General features: G+C 44.5%; 1 protein-coding gene and 1 pseudogene across 1 annotated transcript in view; one reads left to right on the top strand and one right to left on the bottom strand.

Annotated features, from left to right (window-relative positions):
• Positions 1-16,555, top strand: part of LOC128588734 (tripartite motif-containing protein 43-like) — a gene marked incomplete at its 3' end in the record, with an annotated part of 421,410 nt that overhangs the window by 379,127 nt on the left and 25,728 nt on the right. The window lies entirely within an intron of this gene.
• On the bottom strand, positions 12,322-13,718 carry LOC128587694 (cyclin-dependent kinase 16-like; annotated as a pseudogene).

Raw genomic sequence — 16,555 nt, forward strand, 5'->3', positions numbered from 1 at the left:
TATTCTTTCCCATTGGGTAGGTTGTCTATTTGCTTGGTTGTACAGAAACTCTCCTTGGCTGTACAGAAACTTTACAATTTAATTAAATTCCATTTGTTTATTATTGCAGTTGTTGCTATTGCCATGGCAGTCTTCCTCATAAAATCTTTCCCCAGGCCAATATCTTCCGGTGTTTTTCCTATTCTTTCTTTGAAGATTTTTATTGTTTCCTGCCTTAAATTTAAGTCCTTTCTCCATCTTGAGTCAATTTCTGTGAGTGGAGAAAGTGTGGGTCCAGTTTCAGTCTTTTACATGTGGATATCCGATTCTCCCAGCACCAATTATTGAATAGGGAGAATCTTTCCCCCCCGTGGACACTCTTCTTTGGTTTATTAAAGATTAGGTGGCTGTAAGTTGTTGATTTCAATGTTAATTAAAGACACAACTCCCTTCACCATAGCCCCAAAGAAAATGAAATACTTAGGAATATGCCTAACAAAAGAGGTGAAGGACCTCTATAAAGAAAATTATGTAAACTTAAGAAAGGAAATAGCAGAGGACCTTAACAAATGGAAGAACATACCATGTTCATGGCTGGGAAAAATAATCAACATTGTTAAAATGTCTATACTTCCCAGAGCAATTTACCAATTCAACGCCATCCCTATTAAAATACCAACATCTTATTTTCAAGACTTGCAAAAAATGATTCTGCATTTTGTATGGAACCAGAAAAAAACCTCATATAGCTAAGGCAGTTCTTAGTAATAAAAACAGCCGGGGGTATCACCGTACTGGATTTTAGGCTGTATTACAAGGCCATAGTGATCAAGACAACGTGGTACTGGCACAAAAATAGAGACATAGACATTTGGAATCAAATAGTAAACAAGGAAAAGTACAAATATTTAAGGTGATGGGTGTCTCAGTTATCTTCATTTTATCTTTACAAATTATATGAATGTGTAAAGCTACATGTGCCCTGGAAAATGCCCATCTATTATGTATCATTAAGAAAAGCAGAATTAAAAAAAATAAATTTGAGAACATTTAAATTTATCTCTGTAATGATTCTGTTTGTAATGACTTTTTTTCAAATGTGCTTTATTGTAAGTAGGGGATGGGAAGGACTGGGCCGTGGGCACCATCTATGAAATTCTCACTTGGGGCAATGTGACCCTTCAGGGTTCCTGATTTTACAAAAGTGTTTTAAAAGGCCTTTGCTAACTCCTAGATTTTTTTATGTCAAAATCTTTCTTTTTCTAGAATAGTGTTTCCTAAACTCTAGTTCAGGGGTCCTCAAACTGCCACCCGTGGGCCACATGAGGCAGTGTGATTGTATTTGTTCCCATTTTTTTTTTTTTTACTTCAAAATAAGATATGTGCAGTGTGCATAGGAATTTGTTCATAGTTTTTTTTTTTTTTTTAAACTATAGTCCGGCCATCTAACAGTCTGAGGGACAGTAAACTGGCCCCCTGTTTAAAAAGTTTGAGGACGCCTGGTCTATATTTATCTTTTAAGGTAAGGTGGGATTCTTGTATGCAGCAGATATCTGGCCTGAGTTTTTGTATCCAGTCAACTTGTGCCTCTTTAGAGGATAATTTAAACCCTTCACATTAATTGAGAATATTGATAAGCCTTGCAGAATTTGGGTACTGAGTTTTTCAAAAGTCCAGTGAACATTTTTAATCCTTTCGCCAGTGTGAAAGTTGGAAATTGATCAAAAATTTCTGAGTGAGTTTAGATTCCTTCATTTCTTTAAGCTTATCCATGTCTTTTCTATATTCTTCTTTTTTTTTTTTAATTGTTGGGGATTCATTGAGGGTATAAGAAACCAGGCTACATTGATTGCATTTGTTATGTAAAGTCCCTCTTACAATTGTGTCTTGCTCCCAAATGGTGTGTCACACACCAAGACCCCACCCCACCTCCTTCCCTCTCTCTGCTCTTACTTTCCCCCCCCTCCCTTTTCTATAGTCTACATATTTCTCGTCTGACTTTTGGTTCTGTACTTCCATTTTCTCTTCCAATCCCTTTATTATCTTAATCAATCTTATTTAAATTCTCTTTTTGTTGAATCCATGAATTCTTTACAGGAAGAGACTTCTTTATAAATTGCCTCATGTTCCCTTGGAGGAGTTGCTCTAATTTGGTTATTTGTGGTGCCTGAGTTTTTCTGTTGGTTCCTCCTCATGTGTGCTTTCTTCTTGTTCACTTCTTTGTGCACCTTTCTCCTTCACAATTCTTCCTTTGCTTCAAGTTACCTTGTCTCAGAGTTTAGGTGAGGAAGAGGCCTCTTGGTGTAGGGTAAGAAGGCAGAGAAGGGTACAGCAAGCAAAGAGAACTGAGAAAAAGAAGAAGAGAAAAAGAAATAAAAAATAAAAAGGGGTAAGTGTAGGAGAAAAGCAAAAGGAAGAAAAAGAAAGGTAAAAACAAGGGAGAAGGGGGGCTAATAGAAGAAAATTGAGGAGCAGGTGAGAACAGGAAGGGAGGATGAGAATGATGGAAGAGATGTTGTTGTTCAGCTCTGGCCTATGGCCACTCCTATAGCTTGAGGGTTGTGACGAGCTGAGCTGGTGGGTTTCTCAAAGATAGGCCCACCTTACTTTTCTGACCACAGTCAGACTCTTCCTTTCCTAAATAAATAAATAAAAAGAGAAGAAGAAAAGCAAACAAAAAACCCAAGAAGTAATAGATAAAAAAGAAAGTAAAGAAAAAAAAGAAAGAAAAAAGTAGAAAAGATCTGTAATGTGATCTTCCTACTACTTTATTCCTAGGCCAAGATTAGAAAGTTCTTCTGGCTTCTTTGAGCCAGGTTCCTGCTATGGTCAACCTCCTAGGCCACCACCGTGTCCCACTTGCTCTCAGCAAGGAAAGGGTGAAAAGAGAAAGAAGAAAGAAAAAAGAGAAGACTATATATATATATATGCATAGATCAAGGAAAATTAAATGGGCCATTGGATCAAATTAAGGGGAAGGAGGGAGGAGGGATAAGGAAAGAAAACAGAAAGGCAACAATCCAAGAAAAAGAGAAACACAAGACTAGAAACGGGGTGGGGGTTCATATCTTGGCTGATGCTGAAGTACTTTATGTGGGAGAGATGGAGTGAGTAGAAGGGACTCTATCAACTGGGAGAATGCTGTGGGGTGTACTTGGGTGAGGGAATAGTTCAAGCTAAAATTCTGCAACCAAAGCCAAAAACAAAAGAAAAAATTAAAAGAATATAGATGTCCTTGCTCTTGTTGAATGTAAAAAATGGGATCCAAGAGAAAAATTCAACCTTAAAAAGCAACATGCATTGAAACAAAATATTAGAAAAGAAAAAAAAACTAAAATTAAAAAAAACCTCAGATATCCTGATATAAGCACTCTCAGCAACCGATTGAGGAAGCTAAATTAAAGACAAAAGAGAAGAAAAAAAAAAGGAAAAAGAAAACAGCAACAGCAACCAAAAGAAAAAAAAATTATATACAAGACATAGGGATTAGATTTCGGTAGTATATCTATGCTGTAATACAGTTCCTGAACAACAAGTGGCGCTCTGAATTCGGGGGACAAACAACACAGGTATTAACCTCTCTCTGGTTCCCAGACTTAGAACAGTATGCCAGCTTATTTGTTCCTGGTGGTTTCCCGTCCATCTCAGCACTTAGCTCCCACAGATCTGGGATTCCACAGTTCTGAACAGTTCCTCGGCAACAGGCCTCTGCAATCCTCTACATGGGGAGCTGGGGTCCCTGTGCCTGTCCCGAGTGAAGGATCACTCCTGTAGGCAGGATGCTGTCCACCTTGCCCTATGTCCCCAGCAAGAAGCCCGCCAGCACCATGGCACAGTGTTTCCAACAATGGTATGACCCTGATAGGAAACTGTCTCCCCTTACAGATGTCTCCCCCACTGCCAAACCCCAGTGAGGCTGCACCAGGCAGCACCCCAAATTGGCCCCCAAATTCCACTCGGGAGTGCCTACTTCATTCCTTTCAGAATCCCGGAGCCTGATAAGGGCACATGTTCACCTCCAGATAGGCGCCCAGCAACATGTCAGCTCGCACTCGCTTCTGTGGCTCTCCTCTTTCTGGGAACCCCTCCCCTGAGTATGATCCACAGGTTGTGACCCTCCTCAGAGCGGATCAAGCCAGCAATCTAATCTGGCCACCAAATTCTGCTCTTAGAAGTAGTATTTAGTCTCACAAAAGGAACGCAGAAATTATCCTCTGGATCAGGCCACATCCTCCCTGCACCATCATAACCCCGGGTGTCTGCCCACCCAGAGCCACTGCAGCACGGGGGTAACCTGCCAAACCTTGCCCAGATGTGATAGTTCTCTACACCTCGGCCAAATCCTGCTGTCTGCTTCCACGCTGCACACTCCCAGCCACCACTGTTCTCGATATGCCACACTCGGACTGATCCAGCCCTCTCCTTTTGCCCCTTTGCTCTAGGACAGCTCCACTAAAGGTCCGTCCCACCCACCATCATGCACAGCCCCCCATGAAAGGCATTTGTAACACATTAACTACTGTGTGACTCGCATTTAGCATATGCTAGTTATGAGCCTGGGGCCTTGTGAAGCATATATAACTCACACATTTCTTCATCTAATAACACATCATGGCCCCAAGGAATTTTTTTTCCAAGTGTAGCAGTCAGTGTGTTCAAATGATATTTTCCTACTATGAACATTTCCCTTAAGAGGAAAACAGAGAATAATGCCCTGACACTCTGCCATAAAAATATTTTTGTACTGCTTCCACTTTTATTTTTCCCAGGTACAGAATGTCTTTGAATTCAAATTCTGTTGTGTGAATGATTGTTGCATGGGCGATGCCACAGAGATTAAGCTTGCAATTAAATGTTGGAGAATAAGAAAGCCTGAAAGCTCGCTCAGGCAAACAGCGATTTTATTTCTTCCAGCAAGGCTTATATAGGCACATAACTTAATCAATAAACATGTGGCTTAAAACTTGGCCCCAGGCCTCTTACTGCCTGACACCTAGTGGCCTACAGATTAACTGGATTAACTGATAAACACTTCACTAACATTATCTAAAGCTATTTTTATGCTAAGTAATCAAAAACAAAACCACAAAGCAAGGTTCTGCGGAAATAAGATGTTTGAATGCTGGACCTTTAATGGACCATCTGGAGGCAGTCAATCACCTTTAGGGAGTCTTCTGGAAACAGCTGAGCTATACAGGTCTCTGCCTGCAGGCCTGCCCCACGAAGCTCGGCCCTAAATCACTTCTACGTGATTAGGCCCTAAGCCACATGTGGAGTTCTATCCAGGTTCTTTCCCTTCCACTCACAAAAGACTTCAAACTTCCTTCACAAAATGGAACCATTGAAAGGTTTACTTATAGGATTTTTGTCTATAATTCCCTTTTGGAAACTTTGCAGTGTGATGTGTTCTCAGCCACCATCCTGTATTTTCATGGCTCTGTATTTCATAACTGTCTAGAATTAACCAAGATGCCTACAGCAGCCATCTAGCAGACGTGTCCCTGAGCCATCTGCTAGAGAACAGCCTGAGATGCTAGAGGTGAAGTCTCTCTTGAGAGTAGCTACGTGCCCTGGGGCAGAGAGTAGTCCTCTGGTATCCCTTCACCTAAAAAAGCTAACCTCTTTGCTTGTTAAGATGTTCATTCCCTCCCTTATTTGGATGCTAGTATTGAGGAGGAAAGGCAGAAATGAGTCTTGCCCTCTGGAATTCCTCACACTTGTAAAGGAAAAAAAAATACTTTCTAAAAGGACAAGGAAAACCCACCTAGAAGGTGGTGTAAAAACATACAATGCAAAAATGCACTTTAGGCACAGTGCAGTGTGTCCTGGGAGGGTAGTCACCCAGCACTTCACTGAGCAGAACAGGGGTGGAGAATGTTCCCAATGTTAGGATGCCCTTATTGACACTGGAGTCAGACATGTCTGTTTTCCAACCAGTCCTGCCCCTCCCTGGGTTTGCCACCTTAAAAAATTTTGTTTTCTTATTTGAGGCTCTGTCTTCCATTAAATATGAAAGCAGGCCTCATCATAATGTATGATAAGAGCAAACCTTCAGAATATTATGTTAACTGAAATACGCTGGCAACAAAATGATGCATATTACATTAATTTCACTTATATAAACTATCTTAAGTAGTCAAACTCATAGAAAGAGAAAATAGAATGGTGTTTGTCAAGGGTGTTACTCAAGGGTTGAAGAGAGGGTAAAAGGAGTTTCTACTTAGGGGGTATTGCGTGGTAGATCTGAATGATTTCAAAGTTCTAGAGAACTGTATAACAGTAAGTAACAAACATACTTAACACTACTGAAATCTAAACTTCAAAAGATTTTTAAGGTCAGGTGCGGTGGCTCACTCCTGTAATCCTAGCACTCTGGGAGGCCGAGGTGGGTGGATAGCCTGAGCTCACAGGTTTGAGACCAGTCTGAGTCAGAGCGAGACCTAATGTCTAAAAATAGCTGGTCATTGTGTTGTTTGCCTGTAGTCCCCGCTACTTGGGAGGATGAGGCAAGAAAACTGTTTGAGCTCAAGAGTATGAGGTTGCTGTGAACTATGATACCATAGCACTCTACTGAGCCAAGGTGGACAAAGTGAGACTGTCTCAAAAAAAAAAAAAAGGTATTTTTTTTATAAGATAAAAGTTCATTTTAATAAAGAAAAAATTCAACATTGAAAAAAAGTATTTTTAGGAATACTTTTGGCTGTGTTTTGTTGTGAGACACAGATTCACTCTGTAGGGTAGAGTGACACGGCATCATAATTGCCCACAGCAGCCTCAAACTCTTGGGGTCAAGAGATCCTCTTTGGAAGCGGGGATTAGTGTGCTCCCACTAAATGGGCACAATTTAATGGTAGAAGGCATGACTCCTTAGTGTGGGACACAATCACAATAAGGACTCTCTTGTGAGTCCTTATTGAAAATGCAAACATTGTAACCTAATTGTACCACACATTGATCAGAAATTAAAAAAAAAAAAAAAAAAGAAAGAAAGAAATCCTGTTGCCTGTCTTCTGAGTAGCTGGGACTCTAGGTGTGAACCACCACAGCTGGCTAGGGTCTCTCTCTCCCTCTTGCTCAGGCTGGTCTTGAACTCCTGAGCTCAAGCAATCCATCCACCTCAGCCTCCCAGAGTGCTAGGTAGGATTCCAGGTGTGAATCATCCAGCATGATAATACCTTTTGTTATGTGTTCTTTTAATAATACAATTTTAAACAGATAACAAAAAGAGACAGTCAATAAATCTTTTCAAAAATTACCTTCAAATAACAAGTGTTTCTCTCACACACATAAAAACATAGATCCATCATTGAGCACATGGCGAAATTAAGACTATTTTTATGATCATTCAACTAGATAAGATAAAACAAACATTAAAAACTAAGGAAGAGCTGGGGCTCAGTGGCTCATGCCTGTAATCCCAGTAGTCTGGGAGGCCTAGGCAGGTGGATTGCCTGAGCTCACAGGTTCAAGACCAGCCTGAGCAAGTGCAGGACCCCATCTCTAAAACATAGCTGGACATTGTAACGGGTGCCTGTAGTCCCGGCAACTGAGACAAGACAATAGCCTGAGCCCAAGACTTTGAAGTTGCTGTGAGCTATAAGTACACGACACTCTACCAAAGGTGACGATGTGAGACTCTGCCTCAGAAAAGAAAAAAAAAAAAAAAACTAAACAAGAAAATAAATATATAAGATAATCATAAAGAAAGTCTGTTAAGAAAAACACATACATATATTATTAGTGATATACATATGCCTAATATTTTGATTGAACCTCACCTTGACTTAAAGTGTATATATAGAGCTACAAACTCTTATCTAAGAATATAAGACGTAGACAAACCAAACACACAATAAACTGATGTTAAGGTAACTGGCCTACCAAGAAACAGTCATAGGGTGTTATAAAACAAGAATATTAGAAACTTTAGCTTGTGAAATTCTGTATGGAAATTAATATGACATTAAAAAAGAATGTTTTTCTAGATAACTAGAAGGTTCAACTATGACCTATGATCCCTATGTATCTATAGAGAGCAGATATTTTCAATCACTGGCACATGGTGTATGAAAATACAATTTCACAGAAAATACACTGTAATCAATAATAAAGAACCTCAGGTAAGAATTTTTTTTTTCTTTGCAGTTTTTGGCTGGGGCTGGTTTTGAACCCGCCACCTCCAGCATATGGGGCCGGCACCCTACCCTTTTGAGCCACGGGCGAGGCCTCAGGTGAGTATATTTTAATGCATAGCACTTAAAAGGCTTTACAAATAATAGGTTTTTCCTGGACGCTGTGGCTCATGCCTGTAATCTCAGCGCTCTGGAAGAATGAGGTGAGTGGACTGACTGACCTCAGGAGTTCAAGATCAGCCAGAGACAGAGTGAGACGCCCTCTCTACAAATGGCCAGGCATTGTGGAGGGCACCTGTAGTCCCAGCTACTTGGGAGGCTGAGGCAAGAGAATCACTTGAGCCCAAGAGTTTTACATTGCTGTGAGCTATGACACTACTGCACCCTACTGTGAGTGACAAAGGAAGACTGTCTCAAAAAAAAAGAAAAAAAGAAAAACCACAAAGTAGCTGGCAATACAGGCATGCATCCATTGAGACTTTTCACTCTCCAGAAGATGCTCTGGTGAACATATGGCCCCTCTCACCCCCACTAAATTACTCAATGAACACCCAGCTATTTACATACACTTGGAAAGGGAAATTCCTCCTTGAATTTACAGAGCTTGAGCTAGAACTAAGGACACAGTAATACGTGTAAATATGATGAAAGTGCGGTTTGGTAAGTATATTCTTAACTATGACATTTTATAATTAAATATCTGTAACTACTGTATTTTATCTAATCCTGAACAATATGGCCTTCTTGATTCTAGAACTATTTGATGCTGCAGGAACAGTAGAAATGTCCAGGGATGTGTTTCAAATCAAGAATGGAACCTCTGCTTGTTGTCAACACGTCAGTTTTGTATCTTTTTCATTTCAAATCCTCACTGTGGACTCTATTTGGGGGTACACCGTGTCTCTGCTATGACTTATTTTAAGAAACAGAGAATACAATGTGGGGAATTGGGTTTAGTTTTTCAGATAATCTACTTCAACTTCGATGACACTTTTGCACACTGAAAGACCACTTGCCTGCAGAGCAGCAGTTGGACCTCACAGTGTGGATTGTGCCTTCACTGGGAAGGTTCTGTGACGCCCATCACCATGGTGACGTGAGAGTATATATCTTGGCCCCTCCTGCTGCCACTTGCCATTCAACATGGGAAACCTGAAAAGCCGATTCAAAGGTATGTTCATACTGACCTGTGGGAGGCCCTGCTCCTTCACAGTGACTACAGTATTTCTCACAATATTTTACTTAAAAAATTATCCTCTGCATTTTCCCATGGGTGGTTATAATGTGTTTCTGGTTTTGTTTGATTCCCTAATTTATAGTTGATAGTCCTGTCAAGCAGGTTGCCCTACAGTTTATCTCCTCCTTTCAAAAATATATTCTTTTTTCTTATGTCCTGTGATCCTCAAACATTGCTCAATTAGATGTCCCCTAAATTGGAAAATATGGGAACATCTATTTCCATGTCATTTTAACTTAACTGAGTACCTGCTAAAACCATTCATTTTAAAAATTTGAAGGAAATCCAGAAATCAGGAGGTGACTTTGTGGGTTTTCACATGTTAAACTCTATGTTTCACACGTCTTTTCTTTTTCCTGAAATGTGTGCTGAGTTCAGTCAACTTTTGGCACGTCATTTCTGTTCATATGTAAATTTAAAAAAACAAAAAATCTCAGTGTGTGCTCCCTGGTGTCACTATATAAAACAAAACGCACATTGACTTTAATTCTGTAGAGGCTGGTCAGATAAGTAGACAAGGAGACTACTAGTTTACCTCAATAAACTACCAAAGCACCAGCCCAGATGGCTACTCTTCCAGTGATGCCTGCTAACTCGGGTTTAATGAGTGGTAGGAAAGGTTATTGTTTGTGAAAACATTATGAGGCAGCTTTTCACAATGTCCTACATTCTGAGCACACTTGGGGGAGAAGCAGACACTGGTCATTCAGTGTGGTCACATGAGGGGCAGCTCACAGCATGACGTACTGGGGGAGAAAGGCCACAGATGTGATGCCAAGACCCTAAGAGGATTTCCTTCAATGGAAACAGGGCCACATTAGGGACGGAAGATGTGTATGGCAGAGGAGAGAGGATGTGTCATGATCAGGGCAACCTCCTTATCCAGGCATGTCCTCCGGGGCATCAACTTGGATTCCCCTTGAACAATGGGTAGGAATGTTGGAGAAAGAGTCAGGGGAGCTCTTGAATCAGGAGTCCAGGATATGGTGGAGAGGTCCCAGTCATCAGAGGTCTGCGCCTCCCATGGGACCAGGTACGCATCCCATGCCAGATCCATCACTCTTTCATGATGTGATGCTAAAAGCCACTTAGCTTCCCTCAATGTCACAACCACTCAGTAGAGAACAGGAGGTACAGCACCTGCTCTGCCCACCCACGGTCTGATGTGGGGATCACAGGCCATAATGCCAGATGTTCCCTGACAGCTGCAGAGCATCATACCCACAGAAGGGATGAGAAATCACCCTCCACCCTCACTGCCCTGCAGTGGTGTGAGCACACTACCTGGTGTCCAGTTTGTTCCCCCTGCCATTTAGGAAACACAGAAGACAACTAACGGACCAGTCCTCTTCCTCACGATTCACCTGGATTGAGTCATTTCAGCTGCCTCATGTCGTAACAACAAATAAGCCTATTACCATAGTCATATGACAGTGCAGAGAACTGAGGACAGAGGGACCTCATGACCTCAGGTGTAGGTGCCTGTCAATGGGCTTGGACCCCGTCCCTAACTCTGCACCACCAGCGCCCTGCTCTCTGTCTCTCTGCTCTGCTGCCTTTCTCTGTGGTCTCATCTTCATGAAGGCTTGGCCCACACAGGCTCCCGAACCCCACGATCTCCCTGAAACCCAGCTTTCATCAGATGGCTCTGCTTGGAACTCAGTAAACAATGGGATCAGATGTTCAAACTCAGAATCCAATTTTACTAGTTCTCTCTGGACTTCTGTCAGGAAGATGCTTAAAGTCATCCCTATTGGGAAGGCACTAACCATGTTCTTTGCTGACAGCACTGACTCCCACGCCACCCCCAAGAGCAGAGCATTGTACTGCATCAGTTTTGGTCACCTGAAAAACTTACCGTGACCATGAAGTTTATTTAGAATAGTGACTGGGTATTACTTGGTGTCCCAGATGTAATACAAACCTATGAAGAGTGTAAGCTGTGTTTTTCATGCAGCAATATTTTAATTTTCCAAGTCATAAGTGCTGCTGCAACCACAGAATTCAATATACATTTTCAAGTCAAGATTGGTTCACATTCGATGGCAGATAATAATTGAAGCTCATGTCTAGATACTACCTGGTTATTGACCATTGGCATAAAAACATCTCACTGGACCATGCTTGGTGGGTGAGGCCTGTCATCCTTGCCCTTTGGGAGGCTGAGGCAGGAGGATCACTGGACCCCAGGACTTTGAGGTTGCAGTGAGCTATGATGACACCACCCACACTCTAGCTTTCAATCCAGGGAGGCAGAGTGAGACCCTGTCCTGCCCTGACCCCTGAAAATATCTGCCTGAAAGAATGGTGCTAAATGATGATTTTTAATAAAGGCATCATCTCATCTAGAAGAGTTTGGGGTTGACATAAAAATGGATCCATGTTCCCTTATCAATCTTTCCTCTCTCCCCCATGTCCTATTGGGAATGATCAATGACATCTTCACTTACTGGGATACATTTGTTACAATTAATCTAAAACTTGACATCTGATTCTCTAAAGTTAATCATTTCCATTCAGGTTCACTCTTTCTACTGGGCATTTCTGTCAGTTGTGACACCTTCAAAGCCCTGTTGCCCATTGTGTCCTCATGCGGTGCCCTCTCCCTGCCCTCAAAGGCCCCTTACCCTTTGTTGGTCCACAAACCCTGGCAACTATTGAGATTTGCGCTGTTTTTATATTTTTGCGTTTCCAGAATGTCATGTAATTGGAATGATAAATAATGGAGTTGTTTTATTATTATTTTTTTTTTTTGAAGGAGTGATGAGAGCTTTGTTAGCACCCAGCAGACAGGTCAATGGGTGGGTTGACAGGCCAATGGTCGGGTGTTCAGGTGGGCAGCAGGGGACCAGTGGGCAGGTGAACATGGCTCAGGCAGGTAGGCAGGTAGCAAGCAGGGAGGATGCAGTTGGGGGCTGCCCTGCAAGGGGTATGGCATCCCTCCAGCTGCTGCTTGCTGGGGCCTCGGTCTGTGGCTTAGAACTCAGAACTCGGTGTCCACCACGTGGAAAGCTGGCCTGCCTGAGTCAGGCATTGATGAAGACTGAAGGCTGGCCTCCTTTTGTAGCTGAATCTCCTTTAGTGCAAATATGGAAGTAGTGCCAGGAAGTTTGTGGATCCGCTCCCCCAGACTGAAGAAGAATCGATGTTTCATGACATCCTCTGCAGAGATGCGATTTTGACCCTCAAACTGTAGCAGCTTAGAGAGGAGGTCAGCCCCGTCCCTATCAAGTCGGGGTGCATGGCTTAAAAGGGCCTCGGCTGGGTACTTGGGATACTTGTATGTCTTAAACTCCTCATTGGACAGGATGCCTGGCCACGTGTCCTCAGTTGGGGTTCCTAAGATGCCGAAGATGAAGTGCAGCTGTTCTTCCACTGCGGAGCCCGTGAAGAGGGGTCGGCCATCTCATAGAAGATGCAGCCCACACCCCACATGTCAATCTGAGTGGAGTAGTCTGTGGACCCAAGCAGGATGTCAGGTGGCCGGTACCACAGTGTCACCACCTCATTAGAGTATGTTTTTGTTGGGATTGACTTGGCCCGGGCCAGGCCAAAGTCAGCTAGCTTGAGCTCTCCCCTCTCATTGATAAGCAGGTTCTGGGGCTTGAGGTCTCGGTGCAGCACCTTCTGCCGTGGCAGTAGGCCAGGCCATGGAGCAGCTGGAACAGGAACAGTTTCACCTTGTGCATGTTGATTACGTTCCCACAGTCATCCAGGTACTGCTTCAGGTCCTTGTCCAGGTACTCAAAGACAAGGGTGAGGGATTTCTCCGTGTGGATAATGTCACGTAGCCTAACAATATTGGCATGTTTGAAGTCCTTGAGCAGAGACACTTCCCGGATGGCAGTGCAGGGTGCCCCCTCTTCGTGTTCCAGTCTGATCTCCTTGAGTGCTACAAGGTTGTCTGTAAGCTTGCTTTTGCCTTTGTATACTGTGGCATAGGTATTGTCGCCCAGTTTGTCCAGCTTGATGTAGGTCTCTAGTTTTCCAAAGCCAATCTCCGACAGGCTGACATGACGGACGCAGCAGCTGAGGGGCTTGTCAAAAATGGGACTATTTAGAGTCAGCTTCTCAAGCTAACCCTCAGGCAGCCGGATGTCAGCTGGTAGTGACAGGCGCTTGTTAATGTCCTCAGCCGAGATCTGGAGTGGGGGATGGTTGCGCATGTGCACCCTCACTGGAGCCTGCACCTCACCCTAGGATGTGGCCAAAGCCTGGTCACTCTCCCCATCAGACCCAATCTTCAAGGACTGCTGGGACCAGCGCCTGCGGCCAACAGGAGGTAGCGGCCTGAGCCCGGGCCATTGCCCCAGGCGCCATCGCGCCAGCCCCGCGGCTCTGAGGCTGCTGGCAGCCCCGCCGGTGGCCATGGATCGAATGAAGAAGAGCAAATGGCAGGTGTCCATGACACTCGGAAGTGGCCGAGGCATAGATGAGACCAAAGGTGCCTCTGAGCAGATAGGCCTGGATGAGAGTGGCTGTGGTGGTGGTAGTGCCCTTGGGGAACCTCCATCTATATGAGGCCCACTCAGCTCTGCACCAGAGATTGTGCACGAGGACTTGAAAATGGAGTTGTTTTAGACTAACATTTCACTCATCCATATATATTGAATGTTCCTTCATCTCTCTGTGATGCCTTGTGTAGATCTAACATTTCATCTGGTTTTTTATCTCCTTTGTTTCAGCAAAGCAATGTTTCTCCCGCTCCTGCTGCCCTTCAGTTGTCCCACGTCTCCCACCCATCCCTCTCTATCCCCAGCCTGTTCCCCTGACCCCACTCATGCCACCTCCTCGCCTCTGGTGCCCCCTGGACCTATTTAGGTCATCAACCCCTTCTCGAACACGGTCCCTGCCTGCCCCTGCCGCTTCATGTCCCCTTTCTCGCCCCCGGTCCCTGCCCACACTCACTGTTGCACGGTCCCACCCCAGCCCTCTGTTTTTGCCTGGTCACCTGCGTCCACAGTCCCCTCCCAGCCCCCTGTTTTTGCCTGGTCACCTCTGTCCACAACCCCCTCCCAGCCCCCTGTTCCTGCCTGGTAACCCCCCTCCACAGCCCCCACCCAGCCCCCTGTTCATGCCTGGTCACCTCCCTCCACAGCCCCCTCCCAGCCCCCGGTTTCTGCCTGGTCACCTCCCTCCACAGCCCCCTCCCAGCCCCCTGTTCCTGCCAGGTAACCCCCCTCCACAGCCTCCTCCCAGCCCCCTGTTCCTGCCTGGTCACCTCCCTCCACAGCCCCCTCCCAGCCCCTTGTTCCTGCCTGGTGCCCTCCCTCCACAGCCCCCTCCCAGCCCCGTGTTCCTGCCTGGTCACCCCCCTCCCCACTCCCCTCCCAGGCCCTTGTTTCTGCCTGGTGCCCTCCCTCCACAGCCCCCTCCCAGCCCCGTGTTCCTGCCTGGTCACCCCCCTCCCCACTCCCCTCCCAGGCCCTTGTTTCTGCCTGGTGCCCTCCCTCCACAGCCCCCTCCCAGCCCCCTGTTCCTGCCTGGTCACCTCCCTCCACAGCCCCCTCCCAGCCCACTGTTCCTGCCTGGTCACCCCCCTCCACAGCCCCCTCCCAGCCCTCTGTTCCTGCCTGGTCACCCCCCTCCACAGCCCCCTCCCAGCCCCCTGTTCCTGCCTGGTAACCCCCCTCCCCACTCCCCTCCCAGCCCCCTGTTCCTGCCTGGTCACCCCCCTCCACAGCCTCCTCCCAGCCCCCTGTTCTTGGCGGGCCATGCCCCACCACAGCCCTCTCCAAGTCCCGAGCCCCTGCCCACCTGCAATTGTCTTCGGTCCCTCTTCTGCTGGAGATCCAACAGAATTGCCCCGGAGCGACCAGCCAGGCAACCCTCGCCACCTGCACACTGCCCACTTCGCAGGCTGCGTTGGTGGCGGTAGCCCCGTTACAAGTCCAGGAAGAACCAGGATGTGGGGCCACCAGTCATTGCCTGGACTGGACTGGCCATGGACTGGAAGCACAGGCAAGCACTTTACTCTGCAGCATGCCTTTTTCTCAGTTGTAGTGAAAGATACCCCTCAACAAAATGGGTCTTTTTCCCTGGGACCCAACATCATGGGTTTCTGTGGCCTCTGATGCTGCTGAGACAAGAGGCCTGTCCCTAGCCCAGGTCGACTTCCCCATGAACTTGTGCCTCCTCCTCTGAGGTATTCTTTCTCCTTGGAAGGTGGACTGCAGGCTGGCATCACTGCGTTGTTTATGTTATAACCTTGTCAATGGCCACTACACCCAGCCATTGATAAAGTTATAATATAAATTTTGAGGGGACAGAAACAGTGTGACTATAGGAGATGTAATGGTAGAAAGACACACCTTCACATTATTGGTTCTCCAGGAATTTGTTTTGGTGTTTATCTCACCATTAGTGTGAAATTGACTTTTGCTCAGCCCTACAAATGCTATGGAGTCATTTCCATTCTCATTAGCATTTTCTGTGCTGCATATGGAAGAGGGAACGCAGAGCAGTAAAGCAGCGCTGTTGAAAGAGTAAAGACAGGAACTCTAGGAGCAGACGCGGTGGGGGCGCCTTACCAACGTGACAGTGGAGGTGCTGGTGTTTTGTGCACATCAGTTCTCACTTACCCTTGATAGGTCCTTGGAAACTGCAACTTTAAGCGAAATGACATTATCTATTACATAGAAATTTAGCACTTTTTTTCAATTTACCTATGGTAAAATTGCTTTCCTTAATAAGTACATCATTTTGCTTGAAGTCACAGTTGCTTTGAATGTATCAATGACATTAACTGAGGACTTACTACATGTGTGTATATATGCATAGAAGAATTTAATATATATGCATACACATTATATTTGTTATTTGGCTTAAATAATGCTGATGCAGTGTATATGTGTGTGTGCACATGCCTGCATACACTGAGTATATACACTGACGCATTATATTGGGTGTCCATAAAGTTTGGCTGTAATTGCATACAAAATTTATAGACACCCTGTATACTGAGGCATCATATGAATAAATACCTATATAATGCTAAAACTGTATATTTTTAAAACAATGTTATTGAATATTTATTTAAACAAGTGAAATAAACATCTGTGATAATAAGGATTTTAAATTTGAAATAGAAAAATAAAAATTAATACATTAGGAAAATTCTATTTGATGACTATTTTCATGTGTGGGTAATAATTTTAAAATGACACATTTTGTGTCAAAATATACATATCATTTATGGTCCTAATTT

The sequence above is a fragment of the Nycticebus coucang genome, chromosome 6 (genome assembly GCF_027406575.1).
Source record: "Nycticebus coucang isolate mNycCou1 chromosome 6, mNycCou1.pri, whole genome shotgun sequence".
NCBI classification, from domain to species: Eukaryota; Metazoa; Chordata; class Mammalia; order Primates; family Lorisidae; genus Nycticebus; species Nycticebus coucang.